The following is a 12,737-nucleotide window of genomic DNA, read 5'->3' as shown; positions in this document are numbered from 1 at the left end:
GGCATGAACGTAGCTTGACTGAATTTAGGAAACACTGGGAACCATCAACTGCCATGTACTGTTTGGTTTGCATCATATATATCCTGTGCTGAATAAGGAACTCTCCATAGCCTCTTGGTCCATTTGCTATTGTGCTATTCTCATAAAATTTTTAATTCCACAAGAGCAGAGTTAATAATCCAATACAGACATTTCCCTCTCAGTCACAAGTAGTCTTCTAATACTTTGCAGGAATTTTTATGCACTGACATAAGAAGCTGCATGACTTTGTGTTGCATGTTAGATCCAGCAGGTCAAAGATGTCTGTGCATAGGAAGAACAGGAACCAAACAACATGTTGTTAGTATAACTCTTTTAAAGGCCTCTCCTTTGAGTTGTGCAAGCAACTGTAAAGAAACAAATAAAATAGGAGAAGTGGGCATTAACTTTGTTTGTGAAATTTAATTAAATAATTTAATAAGTTGTACTCCTAACACTAGTGAAAGTGTGAGAACAGGTTTTGAGGAAGACAGGGCAGATTAGTTCAGTGTGTGTGAAGAAGGAGGAATAAATCTTTTACAGAACTAACTTTAGTGCACAGAGAGTTTTGCAGCAAGTTATTTTTAATAGTGTGTTCACATAATTACTGGAATGAACATAAAAATAAAAAACCTATGACAAACAAAAGCCCACAAAGGATAGGTAGAGGCTTAATATTTTAAAGCTTTTAAAGGCTTTTCTTTTACTTCAGATTTTCTTGAACAGTATCTATATAGAAAAGCCATGAGATCAGAATCTGACACCCTAGTTAGACACCATGTCCTTTAATTAATATACTTTTATCTGGTGCTCACTCATGCTATGATTTATGGTTACCATGTTCTGATCTCTGCACAGTTCTTTCAGCAGAGAAGGACAGTACCTTTACACCTACACTGCCTCACCTATTCCAGTGTATTAGCACTAAAACATCCTACCCACTCAATATTACAAGATGAGGAAACACACTCAGGTTAACTGTCTGAACTCACTGGAGCTGAGCCAGAGAATCACAGAATGAAAAGCAGGGGGAGCTTGAGGAGCACAAGAGAATTTTCCTCACTGGTGTCTGGTGTAAAGCACAGAGCCCGCACAGCACGGAATTGCAGTTTCTGTGCTCGCCAGAAGCTGGGACATTGTTGTTGCAGACAGTTTCTCTGGGAAAAATTAGTTATAAACTGTAATATGTTTCTCCTGATCATTGTAAACCACATATTTTCAAAGACTTCTTTCTTGGCATGTCCCAGATGGGGAGACCATCTCCTGACAGATTTCATGTGAATGCCCCAAAGCTTGGAGGTGCTAGAGCAGCTCAAAGAAAATGCCACCTTTTTTGTTTTTTTTTTTAGCTTGGTTACTTATTTTGTTTTCAGAAACAGTTGAATTGTTGGCTGACCTTTTCCAAAACTTTGAGCAGGCACCAAGCTTGGAAAATGGCAGACTGTATGGTTAGAGCTGGAAAATTTAAAAACATCACAAGACAGAGCCTAACTATGGGAAATGCCAGGCATCCATAATGATTTTTAGTATTTTTCCCTTATCTGCCATGTATGGAAGTAACAAATGAGGTAGAGCAGCCCCTGTGCTGACAGGGGCAGGGTTTGTGTTTCCCCAGCAGCAGGGTTTGCCTCTGCACCACTGCTGCTGCATGCCCAGCCTGTGGCTGGTGGCACATGTGGTGTGAGCCAGCAGTGCAGCTCCATCTGGAAGCTTTGGTTATGCCAGGTTGCGGGCCAGACATCTTCCCTGGAGAACCTCAGCTCTTTCCAGTTAAAATCAGAGACCTGCCTGGAGCTGTGCCACAACTTCCAGCTGATGCTGATGGGTTTCTTCTCCTGGAAATGGAGAATCCAGGAAGAGGGCAGGACATGGACAGATTAGGTCTGGTGCCTTATACAGAGTTGACTGGGTAACAACTTCTGAATATCCAGGTTCTGCAGACACATTTTTATACCTCTGTAGGAGGTAGGATCTGTGTAGGATCTGTTTCCAACTATGTAAATCAGAGAGCCTATTGGTTCTGAGCTCTTGTGGTGGTTAGCAAATTCAGAAACAGGACATTTGTTAAATACTTTAGGTCTGTGGTTTGCTAAACTTCTAGCAATTGTTTTCTGTAATGGGGTGGTGTGGAAAGTTTTCTCAACAACAAGCACTCACCTTCCTGGCTGGCTGTGCTGTTTTGTTCTCCCTGTTTGCTTTCCCCTGAGGCACCAGATTAACTTGGGCTCCTCTAAGCACTCCAGTACCCAAATTATCTCCTAAAGGGAGACTCCACAAGTGGAGCCAGACTTGCAGCAACCCCCAGAAGCTAGCTAATTCTCAGTATCCTGCAAGAAACCAGGGTAGCCCAAACCCTTACCAAAAAATAAACAAAAACAAAAAAAAAAAATTGAATGGGATGTTTGGGATAATTCAATGTGACCCATTGTCATGAATATTTCTGTATGATCACCTGTTCATGCTATAGAGTGCCTTCAGATCTCACCAATGCACACAAATACCTGAAGGGAGAGTGTAAAGAAAATGGAGCCAGAACATTCCAGTGGTGGCCAGTGACAGGAACAGAGACAATGGGTACACACTGAAACACAGGAGGCTCATTCAGAATGTCAAGAAAGACTTTTTCACACTTATGGTGACTGAGCATTGGCACAGGCTGTCCAGAAAGGTTGTGTAGATATCTGTCCCTGAAGACAGATATCCAAAAGCTGTCTGGACATGATTTTGGGTGGCCTGCTTTAAGTGACTCTGCTTGAACACGCATGTTGAACCAGATGACATCCATGAGCTCCTTCCAACCTCAGCTGTTCTGTGATTCTGTTAAATTCTGTGGCAGCTCCTTTTAAATTGCGGTAGAGAAGTTACCAAGTGAACCATTTGAATGCTAGTAATGCATTTCTTTCAGTTACTGGGTGTATTTGTTTGTGCTTTTAGTGCTTTTTGATTTTATCACAGATTTTGTGGTTATCATCACACATAATAATCACATTTGTATTTAAGATTGCTAGTCCTTTGTGGTACTCTGCTTTTCATTTCCAATTGTTCTCTTCCAGAATTACAAGAACTGAATGTCTTCATGTAAACTCTTGATCCTCATAATTCAGGCTTTATGACAAAACTCAACATAGTAATATTAAAATGATGATGCTGTATGATGGGTATAACTTTAATTTGGGCAAATGCATAAGCCTCATCCAAGCCAGGACCAAAACAACCATTGGTGGCATTGGAGCTGAGAATAGCTGGCATGTGAATTGCAAGTGTGTCTTGGACTGTGACCTGTCCTGGTGAGAGGAACAGAGCAGGTCATGTTTTCAGTGACAATACTCCAGGCAGTCTGTAGACTCATGGACACATTTTGCGTGTAAGATGTTTACAGGGAACAGACCCCTGCCAACAGTAACTGCCAAAGCATGCATTGTAATCCCAACAGAAGGTTGTTTGGTTTAGGCCAAAACTGTGCCAAGGATCATTCTGGCAATTTAACAGTTGCCCTCTAGTGCCATTCACAGCATCATCCAAGTCAGCAGTGTAGATGAAGTCAAAGTTTGTCAGAACATACTTATTTTTAAATTTATTTTATTCCACTACATCTGTCTGAAGCCATTAGCAGCTTCTAAAATAAATTCCATAGTCACAAATCAACACCTTTTTTTGTTATGATTTTAATGTGGCTGTACAAATTGCAATTTTGTAAGCCAACCTGCAGAGTGCAAATAGTGAAAGAGAAATTTTTCCTTGAACCATACATCTGAGCAAGAGGAGTAATTATGGGTGTCTGTCATTCCAGTCTCAATATCTGCAGAGCCACTGGGGTGCCATCTGTTAAATTAACTCCTGGAACCTGGATATCCTCCCTCCTGACAGGACAACTCCTTGCTTATTTTTTACTCATCATCTTGTGCAAGTTTGGTCTTCACAACCTACAAGAGATCAGCCCTTCATTTATGTCGCTAAAGCACATGCAAACAACTGTCTCAAATAAAAATACTTAGGTGGGACCTATTGGGATGACTTGTAAGATGAGGACCTTCATTTCCTGACCTCACATGAAATAGGGAGGAGTTGTATTTTCACCTTCTCAGTTGTCTCCACCTTCCCCTGTTACTTCAGGTTCTTTAAAATCCATACAAGTTACAGTACCACTTGCAAGAGTAATTCTTTTTCCAAATTTGCCATTAATATTATTATAAAGAATGTTTCCGAAATTTCTGAAATGAGCTATAAAATACTCTAGGACTGAAAAAAACCCAGTTCATCAATAATTTAAGATTATTTACTTATAAAAATTGAGACATGACTTTATACAAGTGAAAGTACCTTCATGGGATAAAATACTTGATGCTGACTCTCTAGCTTATCAGAAAAATGTGCAGCAAAAACCAATATGTGGAGTTAAAAACAGACAATGCCAATCAAAAATCATGATTTTTAAAGCTCGAAATTACTATAATAGAACGAACTTTCAAAGAGCAGTAGCTGATTCTCTGCTTCTTAATGGGATTTCCAACTAAGACTGTCTGCATTTCCAGGAAGTGTACTTCAGGTGAGCATAATTACTGAATGCAATACATAAGTAGCTGGATAAAATGAAGTGGTCTCTGTTGGGTACTTAGAGAAGATGAATTAGGTATTTTTGGCCCTGAAAAGTGCGAGTCTATGAGAAGCAAGAGGAAGTCATTACTGAATCTATTAAATCCACTTCTGTTCAGGTTATGAGCATGAGATTATGAGGCTGTGCTGCTCATACCAGAAATACTCTTCACTTCTTTGACCATTCAGGAAGTCAGCAAAGAGCCTAGAAATAAAGAGCTCTCCAGAGCAGTGTGACATCGTAACCCAGCCACTTCCACCTGTCATATGGAGCATGGGTGAGCTTCTTTAACAGAAGCCAGAGAAAATAAATAGAAGCACAAAGCTACCTACATAGCTTTGGGCATGCCGACTTACCAGCCCAGCCTTTAGAGTTCAGCTTTTCACATACTGAACTGAATGGTTTGATTAGATTTGCAGCAACAGTAAAACTAATATGATATTAGATTAATAAAGAGATTTTATATTATTAGGTAGTGAGTTGGATTGTTTCATTTGTTCCTTATGTTTATACACCTTCTTGTAAATCATTCAATGCGTTTATCTTAAATAGGAAAATGGTGACAGTAAAGACTGCACAATGTAGAAGTTGGAAAACCAGCCTCCTTAGACTTGGTCTGCTAATATATACTTGATCATATTATTCTTCATATTCTTGATTATATCTCCAACTGGTTCTTAGTGTATTTTTCTATCTTCACAGTTTGTTTTCATTTTTGGCTCTGTTATTCTTTGGCACTGAACTGGTAACAGTGAAACCACACCTTGCTGTGTTGTAATTGCTGAAAGCCTGGCTGCATGGTTACTATTTGCCAATGTCTACTAACTTCCACTTCTAACGATATAATAAGCAGTGGATACACCCTTATGAAAGTATTGTGCAGAATGAGAATGAGCTGTGTCTGGCAGTTACAGTAAGAATCAGGGTAATGCCATCTGGATAATGAAAGGCACACAGAATTTGTGGGACGATTAGGCTCCTGCACGGTGGGGGTGTAGGGAGGCAGAGATCTCTGAAGCTTGCTCTTGGGGAGAGAGGTTTATTGGAGAATTCAGGAATGCCCAAGCCTCGTGCTCTCAGGCGTAGCACGTGGCCGGGCTTAGGAGGACGGGGGAGGGGAGAGAGAAACGGAGGGTTTAGGAGAGGGGAAGCCCCAGGGGGGGAGGAAGTCCAAGAGAGGAGGAGAGGACCAAGAGGGGGAGGAAGTCCAAGAGACCGCATGGCCGCTCGGAGCCCCCTTTTCAGGGGCTCCCAGGTGGGCTGGGACAAGGCATGGGCCAATGGGGTTACAGACTGCGATGCTTCAGGGGCAGGTACAGAGGTGCGGGATGAACCACAATCTTTTGCGGGGTGGGATGGAACAGTCCATTTCACTCCAGGATTCATCCAAGGGTAGAAGTGACATTCGGCTAGCTAAGATAACAATCATATCTATCTATCCTCTGCAACAAGAATTTATATTGGTCATTAGAGCTAAAGATGTGAAATCCAGCACCTGAAGTGCCAGCAGGAATTGGAGAGGAGACACAAGGAGGGTTGGTCATGAATTGAGCAGACTGGTGGCTGCTAGATCTGCAAGGAGTCAATGTGAGGAAGGACAGATGTGTAATGTGGGGCAGAGCATGTGAACTGAACATAGGATTAAATATGTTTGTGGATTAAAGCAGAATGTTTGAAGTACCTCAAGTATAATATGCTCAGTGTAGTTATCAGGTGACAAGGTGCAGCAAAAAGGACTGTTCTCTAAACTGGAAGCTAACACCAAATGCTATGGCTTGTGGGTTTTTCTACGTACACATCCGTGGTTTTCATAGTTTAACCAGCATAGCATCTGATTAACATACACTTATTTTCTATTTGCTACATACCTCCTCCCCACCCTCTAAATTCATCATAAATGCATTGAGATTACTTGACAAGACTCCTCTTGACTTCAGAAAAGTTGATTGCAACCTTTTCTTAGATTTCAAGAGAATATTAATTTGCTACTATTTTGTGTGAGATTTCATCAGCATCATGCAAGAGGAGATCCTGGGGTGTGTGTTTTCTCATATTGTTTCTTCAGATTTTGCTGCTCTGAAGTATACGCCTGAGGAGACAACAGAAGTTTAGCAAGAGAAAGACAGCTTCAATATTTACCCAGCGCTCAGGAGATCTATGTTCACTTCTCAGATCTGCCAGAAACTCCCCAGGCAGTTTTGAGCAAGCCAATCAGTCAGTTTCTCCCCGTGTGCCTGTTTAGTCGAATGGCAATTATAGCCCTGCACGCAGTCACGATTTCCTGGCTGGCGAGCAGGCTGGTGTGCTGGGGACTGTCACTTCCCTCAGCACTACAGTAGAGTGAGCTTCAAGTTTAAAATAGCCCCAGGGAGCCCAAGTGAGGGGAGCGTGCATCACCAGCCCTGCCAGAGCTTGGCTGGCAGCAGCTTTGCGCAGAGCCCACGTACGCCTGGGGCACAGCGAGCTGTAGCTGTGATGGAGCACTGCTGACGCACAGCCCATGAGGCTGGCACACTCCTGGCCTGACCCTAAACCCCACAGGCCACGCTGCCTTTGTGACTCTGCTGTTGAAACATACGACTTTTGATTTACTCATGCTGGTATTCTTTAAGGAATAGTTTGTCGTTCTTCTTGCTTAAGTTACAAGCATCTTTTGTTGTTCTTCTATTTACTTTTTTTGTGTACTTGCAAGCCTGGTATACCACTAGTGATAAGGGAGAGGCCATGATATTCTTTATTTCTGTTTTGCCAGGCTGCTCTGACCATCCTACAGGAAGTCAAAATCTCTATGTTCAGTACTTCAGGCTTTTGATTACTTCCTTTCTGGAACTGCTGAGCCTGCCTTCCTAAGGGATTGGCTGTACCAAGAGATGTATCAAGCTTACTGATTGCTATTTTGTTTATTGTGCTCCTTTTGTGTCTCTTGAGTGCATCCAGTGAAATCATCCATCATGCTGTCCATTTGGGAACATCTGGGGAGCTGGAGCAAAGGTGGAAGAGTGGAAAGGAACAGGAGGGGGTAAGCATGTGAACCAAAAACTGAATCTCTGGAGCAGTAGCTCTAAAGTCATATTGTCCCCTGTAAGCAGATGTCCTTCCATGTAAAGCAGGGCTGCCAGCAGCCCTCCCCAGAGGCTTGACTCAGCTTGAACACTTGAGCAGAGCGGAGAGACCTTTCCTGCCAAGTCTCCTCTTGGGTCACAGTGGCAGAAGATTTGACTTTCCTCGATCATTTCACTATCAGCTGCACTCTCCACTCACAGGAAGCTTACAGGACTGGTCTGAAGCCAACACAGCTGAACACAGCTGAGACTTGGCATGGGCTGGGGGAAGAGTAGGGGAATAACTTCTCTGTGGCGATATTCTGTCATTTTCTCTAGGTTTTTCCTTCTCCATGCCTGTTGAGAGTACTGGAATCTAAGCTCTGTTTCAGAAATATGCCACTTGCCAGTCTCTTGAAGAACCACATACTTTTGTTCAAGTTAGTAGTATTGTAATCATCTTACTAGAGTAAGATCAACATGATTTTCACAGAATTAGAGTATAGCTCTAGCTAAGTGCTGACTACATAAAGAAAAGGAACAAACTGAGAACATTTTGACTTGGCATCAATGGCAGGAGAAAAACACTTTGCCTGCATTAAGCCATATGACAAGTCCCATAACTTAAGAAATTCTACATACTGGCAAGGATACAGAACTCATACACTTTTAAAACTCAGCAAATATCAACTTTCAACTTTATAGAATTTCTAAAAATGTCTAATTGTGATAGCAAGTGGAATATGAATTCAAATGAGCTTAAATTAAATTTCTAAAACTAGAATGAGCATTTAAATTAGTGCATACCGAGGAACAACTCAAACTAAATTTTGGGCCCTCTTAGGAAACATTCTGAATTCATGTATTACATGTCAAAGTAGCATATATTTTTACAAATACCTAGGCAATTCAGCATGTATGAAATTGTAAATATGTGTTTCTACAAGTAAGTAAAACTAGTACCATTAGGCAGAGGCATGATTATTGTTAGTGCTTGTAATATCTTCTGGAATAATAAAAACAAGCTGGGTCTATTATGCCCCTTTTCATTATGTTTTATTTTATTTTACTTAGGCAATTTAATTTTCTTCATCTGTTGTATAATATAATCATTTGAACAGAAAATTTATGATACTGAAATGTTAGAGGCAACTACAAAAGAGCACAGTCATAACTGAGGATTTTTTTAAATGGGGGGGAAAGACTTTTGCTGATATTGTATTTTTTTTCCAATTTAACACTTTTTTTTCTCTCTAAATAATTGGAAAGAATTTTTCTCTTTTGTTAGGAGTTGAAAGTAAAATATGTAAAAATGTCCTGCTGATGTACATACATTGTTCTGTCACAGCCTGGGCTGAAAGCCCCACTTTTCTCTGAAAGTCATTAACATATGCCAAAGATCTTGTGGAAGGCCTGATAGAGGATCAAAGTCTATCCTAACAGCCTTGAGGGTCTTGTCATGGAGACATGCCTTCTCACTGGCTTCACCCCAGCAATCACAGAAAGCTAAAATATATCAAGAGTACTGGGAAAACAGCCACTCCTGAGATATGCCCCATATTGTGACAAAAACAGTGAACTGCATTAGGACTGTAAAAAAAAATTAAGGATAATATCATTTATTTATAATCATCAAAGCATCTCCAGTGGAACTCATCTGACAAAGGAGTGTTACATTAGGACACATAACAATGGTACCAGAAATTTGCCAGGAGATTTAACTGGAAAAATGCCTTTCCATTTTCAGGCACTCCCCACAATGGCAAGAGCAAAAAGAAATTAAATTCAAAAACTGAAAAAGAGATTGTGGGGAAAAAAACCCATTTAATCTGGCAGTGCTGCTGGCAGTTGGCTAACATTTTTATGCCATGTAGCTGTGTGGTTTCTCTGTTCTGGTAACCCCTGCCTGAGCATGGCCTGCAGAGAAATCTGTATTGATCTCATGAGTCATTCCCAGGAGATGGCAAATGTGACTAAAAGCCTGGAATACAAGATATATGTTACAGGATGAAAACCAAAAGAACTGGAGGGTGTTTAAAAAGTAGCCAGGAGATTAACTATAGAGAGACGGTGTAAGGAAATGGGCATGAAGGAGAGATGCAGAACATGATCACATTTATATAAAAATTACCCTTTGCTCCTGTTGTCCTCCAGAGCTGCTGCTGGAGTGCAGGAACTCCATGGCAACCCTGCAGAGAGCTGAAGGAAGAGACAGTTGTCTCACTGGTCCCAACCCCGAGACAAGGAGACTACTAATGGTCCCTCTGGCACGCGACTACCATTCTCCATTACACAAGTACCACAGACTTCAGATATCTGTGCAATAGTTTGCTTGGCACATGGCTGACATTGTCCTGCTATTTATGAAATCAATAAAAGCCTTCTTGTTTCTTGAGCATATGTACTTAATTAAAAGGCTTATTGAAGCACACTTGTCGTTCTTAAAACATGTGGACATCTTTTGGGATGGACAGACAAATTTTCAATGTCACAGAAGGTCATATTCAATTACAAATACCATAGCATGCTAACATGTGTACAGCAACTTCAACATGACACTGGGACATAATGGGCACATAATTAAAAGGGTTGGGGGCTTTTTGTGAATCAGTGCATGAAGAAGTACTGGGTCACACCTGATGCTTCTGCACCCTGGGTTTGAAGATAGAAGTGCCTCCATGCACTTGTCCAGCTGACAGAAGCACTGAGAAGTCACCTCTCCTTCTCTCCTTCTCTCCTTCTCTCCTTCTCTCCTTCTCTGCTAAGAGGAGTTTTCTGCTGTCCCACCACCCACTGAGTAGGCATTTGCCTTTAGAAGATTCTAAAACACAATATGCATTGGTAACACAAGGCAGACATTTCTCAAATGCTTCAAGCCATGTCCTGACATGTTTCCATTTTTCTTTCCCTCTTCCAGAATTCATGCATATTTTTAAAAAATGGGTCTGTAGCTCAGAAGAGATCTTTCTCAGATTTCCACTTACTGAGAAGCCTGTCACCCTGAAAGCAGATAAAATCAAAATAACAGTAGTACTAACACACCATTTAATGTCTGCAATGTGAGGCTGTGGACAGTGAGGGAGATGCAATATATATGCAACCAAACGAAACATCTTGGCATGAGAAGCTATTCCAGTACTTTGTAGACCATGTAGCCTGAAGCAATTCAGGGACAGAAATATAGAAATGTGTTTTCAGGTTCAGTTCAGTATTTTGACAGAAGAGAAACAAATAAAGAGAAAAAATTAGTCAGTATTAGTCAAAAATGCATTACAAAAGGGTGTTTTAATTTAAAATGTGAAAAAATGCTGAAGCTGCTTAAATCTGTAAAGCATAAATTAATATATCATTCACAATTTTTAAAATATCCTATTTTACCTAGTTTCTATTTTGTTGGGGAAAAAAAAGCCACTAAACAATTATTTGTTTATCTCTACCTGAGGCTGCCTGCTGTATGGCATTTCTTGTTCTCTTTCAGTTTTAATTCCTTTTTTGCACTTACACTCCATCTTACTATCTCTATCTCATTCTATACCATTATTTTTAGATTAAAAGAACCCATATTTTTAGTTACTCTGAATCTAATAGTGAAACGTGATGAGAAGAAGATATTTTATGTAAATGTGCCATTTTGTTTGGACAGCAGAGATATCATTCTCAGCTATGTTTTTTAATAACACTTCCCAACCAAATTGGGATAAAAAGCAACATAAATGTTAGTCTTGAAAATTAATGCAATTCTACCAAAACCAAGTTTTAAAAGCACAGCAGCCTATTCTATACTAAGTTATTGTGGTGTATAACTTCAGCCAGTGTGGGCTTTTAATTTTATGTTACAAACTTTGGAAGGTGACAAAAGTACACTAAACATATTAAAGAAAAATATATTACCACTGATTTATTAATTTAGAAATGTGGATCAGTTGGCCAATTACCTTTTCATCTTTCTCTATGCAAAACTTAGTAAGAACAAATTGTATTAGAACTAAGCACTTGCTTAACATCTGTTGGTTAGCGCAATTACATTTAAAGTCTTGTCTTCATTTCCTAAAGGACAAGTTAGACATACCTTCAGCCATGGTGTCACTGAACTTCCACTTCTGTCTGCTGTACAATTGATTGAAACATCACTGTATTCTTGCATTTTTCTTCATGGAAGAAATTAAAACAGGTTTGGCAGTGAAGGAATGTTGCAGCAGAAAGGTTCACAAGATAAGTGCTGGATGAAAACCAAGACTACCATTGTAGCAAAAAAAAAAGTTATCTAACTTGATTTTATTTTAAATTTAAAATGTGTTTTAAATTTAACTGCAGTTCCAGGACAGCATTTCTTTGCTTTATGCAACAGTGGCTAGCAATACTGAGATTTATTTCAGGAAAATCAACTCAAGTTTTCTTTGGGTTTGTAAAGTCTTTTCCCTCACCACAGCACTATCAGTTTGGACTGAATAGGGTTTCCTTTTGTATTTTTCCATGCTCTTTGCTCAGTTGAAAGGCATCAAATAAATTGTCATTTGTTGAGAGACTGGCATCTAGCAGTCACTGTTAAAAGTCAAAGCAAACTTTGCCACCACAGAGAAGCTTAATTTTTCTAATGGGTGTGTATGGTAGGATGCTGAGTGAGGTTGGAAATTTCCCAGTTCTAGTAGATATTAAGCACCGGATGACTTTGCAGCTTTCATTTTTTTCTGAAATTACAGTGCTTTTAGAAGTATTTTCTTTTGGATTCTTAGGGAAGTCTAAGAAAGTCTGACCTGCATGTGTGGGAGGAGGCTTTGATGTACTTCTGCTTTGTATTCCTGTCACCTGGAGCAGTGACTCATGAAGTACATGTACCTACAACATGCTGGCTCCCGTGGAAACCCTGCTGACTCCCTTCCTGTGAGCATCTCCCTGGATGCTCTTGCCAAGGGGATGCTCAGACACGAGGTGCAGGGACAGATGTGGGATAATGCCACAGACACTCATGCTAACCATTGGACACTGGGTATTCATGGATCTGGAGTTCCCCAGCAGCTGAGCTGTGCTAGGCCCATGTAGCTTTGTCCTTCCTTGATGAGAGTATTTTTAAGCTACTATTCCTT

General features: G+C 40.4%; 1 long non-coding RNA gene across 1 annotated transcript in view; it reads left to right on the top strand.

The window, feature by feature from the left end:
- LOC146767964 (uncharacterized) overlaps positions 1–12,737 on the top strand; it is a 57,590-nt gene that overhangs the window by 19,333 nt on the left and 25,520 nt on the right. The window contains exons 3-4 of the long non-coding RNA XR_014954409.1: positions 7,541–7,631; positions 9,808–12,737. The exon at positions 9,808–12,737 is cut by the window's right edge and continues 25,520 nt beyond it. This is a non-coding gene — a long non-coding RNA (uncharacterized LOC146767964). The remainder of the gene's footprint in view (positions 1–7,540; positions 7,632–9,807) is intronic.

This window comes from Lonchura striata, chromosome 3 (genome assembly GCF_050655825.1).
Source record: "Lonchura striata isolate lonStrDom1 chromosome 3, ASM5065582v1, whole genome shotgun sequence".
Lineage (NCBI taxonomy): Eukaryota > Metazoa > Chordata > Aves > Passeriformes > Estrildidae > Lonchura > Lonchura striata.
Note: the sequence above shows the minus strand (reverse complement) of the source record. Positions and strands in the feature narration are given on the sequence as shown.